Source organism: Arachis ipaensis, chromosome B02, assembly GCF_000816755.2.
Source record: "Arachis ipaensis cultivar K30076 chromosome B02, Araip1.1, whole genome shotgun sequence".
Lineage (NCBI taxonomy): Eukaryota > Viridiplantae > Streptophyta > Magnoliopsida > Fabales > Fabaceae > Arachis > Arachis ipaensis.
In genome coordinates, this window is record NC_029786.2 from 50,978,689 (window position 1) to 50,982,976 (window position 4,288).

Here is a 4,288-nt window from a genome sequence, read left to right on the forward strand (position 1 = left end):
CACTTGAATATGGTTTGCTTGAAACAGATGGCCAGCTTAGAGCTCTCTGCGGCTTTAAGAGTAAGAGGAAAATGGCTCGTACTCAGAGCTGGTGCACAAGGTTCAACAAGGTTCCACGCTTCAACTTGAAGTGTGCAGATTGGCATCATGATCTATCGAATGGATCTCGAAAAATGTTTGGTCACCTTGGTGAAAATCTACTTTCTAAACCGCCCGGATGGAAAAATATAGATCAAGACGAAGGCGGATTTAAAAACAAGGTTTGGGATCCTGGAATCTATTCTGACATTCGTCACCCCGGGAGCCTGAGAATATGTTTGAAGCTGCTCAGAAGCTTTACATGCCTAGTTTGGGACCCCGGAGGCTATTGGCATTCCAAGCATTGGTGGAGATTTCTGGATGAATTTAAGCATAAGTCACCATAACAAGAAGCTCATCCAGTGTCCAACTTAAGGACTTTAACTAAAAGTGCTAGGTGGGAGACAACCCACCATGGTATGATCGTTCCTTTTTTTCATTTTTTTATTTAGTTTTACTTGTTTTCAAGTTTTATTTTATTTTATTATATTGAACCTGGAGTTTTGCATAGCATTTATATTAAGCATTGCATTCTGCATACTGCACCAAAAAAAAAAGAGGGTGCGCGACGCGACCGCATCATTCATGCGATCGCGTCAAGTTGCGGAAACACTCCCCATGCGTCTGCCTCATTCACGCGGCCGCGTGATCTGGAGATCGGCGTAAACATCCAACGTCCAGAAAGTTAGGCTGGAATTGTGCGGCCATTGTGCGTTTTGCACAAAACGCCCACGCGATCACGTCCCTAACGCGATCACGTCACTTGCACAACATCAAGCCCACACGACAGCGTGAGCGACGCGATCGCGTCGCATGGATTACACAACACCCCAAAAAGAGACAGAGAGTTGCGCTGAAACGACGCTGGAATAGTGCGTTTAGCATAATTTCCAGCGACGCGATCGCATGCCCCAGGCGATCGCGTCATTCACTCTTTTAGCCATTCCATGCGATCGCGCCACCCACGCGATCGCGTTGACCCCCATTTCACCCCAGCCACGCGACCGCGTCCCCAACGCGATCGCGTGGATTCAAATTAATAACCCCCAGCCACGTGAAACCCTACCCATTTGCGCCCCCCCAGCCCCCTCTCCTTCCTCTCTTCTCTCCACAACCACCACCCACAACTTCCAACCACCACCCAGCCACCCTACGCCGCCGCCGCACCGCCAACCACCCCCCAGACCTCACCGTACCACCCCACTCTCAACCGCCGCGTCTGCCGCCACCACCACCATCCCCCAGCCACCTCTCTGCCCCACTTTCTTTCCTTCGCCTTCCAGGTTCCGCTGATCGTCACCCTTCTTTTCTTTCATCATTAATTTCCTATTTTTCTGTTTATGTTCATCATTAGGCTAGTTAGATATGCATGTTGTAGTGGATTCTAGGTTGTTAGGTAGCCTAGGATGTGGTTAGTGGATTTAGGCCTGATTAATTGCGCTGTTCTTGCTACCTATTTTATTCAATTCGCAATTCTGTTGTTGCTATGATGTCGTTACTATTCATATGCTGTAATTTCTTGTTTCATGCTGCTCTTTACAGTACTTTACATGTTCTTATTCCTTATATGTAATTGCAGCTATATTTTCATTCATACGAACTATTCTAATTGCTATTTATTTTCCGAAAAAATCCAATTTTAGCCGGAATGCTGCCCAAATTTCTGTAAACTATTTTGATTTTCATTCATGTTTTAGTTTTGGCATTTTAACTCTGCTTTCCCCTGCTTTTACCAAACCAATTTTCATGAATGCCAGGGCAAGCTTTCTTATTCTTTTTGATTTCCTGGTTCTTAATCTGCATTTTTGATGTTTAGATTCCAATTTTTGCTATTTCTATATCTATCTGAATCATCATCAACCTAATTTCCTTGGTTGGATATGAATTACCTATAGCTTCTAATTGTGAATGCTTGTTACTTGGAATATGATCATTATGCCACTTACTTCAACCCACTTTTTACTAACTCACTAATTTTTACTTCCTCAACTCTTTTTCAATTCTATCCAAACCTAACCTTTCAAAACGTCTCTTCTGGTTTTTCACTTTCTTTTAACATTCTAACCAGGGCATGATGATACTTTTTCTAATTAACTTGAATTGAAGTACATTTTGGATTGTGACATTTTTCTTCTCAGTATTCTAACTCTTATACAATCCTTAATGCAAATTTACTTGACTCAATTTCCTCTTCTATTGGTACTTTGCCACTTTGTGTTTCTTTTGATTTTTTGCCTATTTGTTTTTCTATTTTTTTTATATATCCTGGTTTTCTATTTTTCAAGATGTCAGACACCCAGAGAAAAGGAAAAAGAAAGGCTACCACTGGCAAACGGAAAAGAGGAGAATCCTCCATGTCCATCCTGGACCTCATGCATGATGACTCCTGGCGGGAGAAACACTTTACCCCGCAGGAGAAGGCTGACCAGCTACTCCCTGCTACTAATCCCATTAAATTTGCAAACTGATACTGCGAGCTGAAGTATCCGGTGTTTGCAAACTCCAGGAACCTATACCTGGAAAGGACCCTGAAGATCCCAGAAGAACTCCAGCAATACACCTCTGATCAGATCAAACAAAGAGGCTGGTTCTTCCTGGAAAGAAACCTTAGTGAGGTCAATGCATCTTGGGTAAGGGAATTTTACTGCAATTACTTCAAAACTTTCCTAGATGCAGTGAACCTAAGAGGGAAGCAGATTCTGGTTACTGAAAAGGCTATAGAGGATGTTATGAAGCTTCTGCCTAAATCCGATCAGCCAAATGGATATCAAAAAGCTGAGGAGGATATGCGCTTCATGAAGTTTGATTGGGATGCAGTCAAGGCCAGGATAGCCCTTGACCCGACTACAACTGGCGCCGATATGAGAGAGCTGAGCGTCGCAGCAAGCGACGCTATGAGCACCTGAAGCTGATGATACGATATGGCAATATCCCCTCCGAGCCTGACACACCATCAGAGCTTTCTGAGGAGGAGGCGGATGATCACGAGGCAGAGACCCATCCACAGAGCGAGGCTGCATAGGCAGGCACAGAGCAGGCTGCATCACATCAGGAGGCTCCGCCTCAGATTCAGGCTGTAGACCCAGAGATCCCTATCCAGTCAGCACCTCCTCTGCATCAGGCAGACCCTCAGACCACCACCACAGAGACTCCAGCTACCCACCCTCCCAGTGATGACACCCCTTCACACCCTGCTTGAGTGAGCATTAGGGACGATGCTTCATTTTAAGTGTGGGGAGGTCGCCATCTCTGACGTATTTTTTGGTGAACCACTACAGACTCTTTTTACTTTATTTTGCTACTTTTTCTGTATTTCTCTCTTTTATTTTTATTTTTTCAATACTTATACATTGCTATTTTCATGTATTTTGACTCTATTTCTGCATGTTGCATTTTTAGTTCATATTTTAGCTATTTAGTTTAGTTGCAATTCTAACTTATTAGTTATAGAAATTATGGATTAATTAGTATAGTTTACCCTTTTTATTGAAAATATAAAAATATAAAAAAGAAGTAAACTAGAGACTTGAACATAATAGAAATAACCCACACCTTGTATATATAGCATTCCATGTTAGTTAGTTAACAACATTTCATCAAGGAGAAACACAAACTTTAAAGCCACTCAAAATAAACTTTACATTGAGAATAATGGGAACTCTTGATTTTTACTTGCATGACATATATAACTAATATATGATTTCTGAGTTAGAGAACACATAGCCTGTGAGCTTAATTGTATGGTTACATTCAAACCATAATTTTTATTCTTGTGTGTTCCACCCTTCTTATTTATTCTGGTGTTCTTTACTTTGTTTTAATCTATATGTCTGATTATAGAATAGAAATACATACCAAGAGAGTGATTGAGGCCATTGTTTGATTTTAGCTCACTTATCCCAAATTAGCCTACCTTTTTCATCACCCTTGTTAGCCCCATTGAGCCTTTAAATCCCCTCTTATTCTACAAACCACATTACTAGCCTTAAGCAGAAAAATAAAATAAAAAATCCCAAGTTGAATCCTTGGTTAGCTTAAGATAGAAAGTGTGTAATTGTTTAAGTGTGGAAAACCTATTGGGAACATGGATGACAAAAACAAAGGGTAGAAAGTTGAAAAGAATAAAATAATTCAAAATAAAAATTTTTGGGAAGCATACTCATGTGAAATCAAAATAATTGAATTACCATGTGCATTAAATATATATATA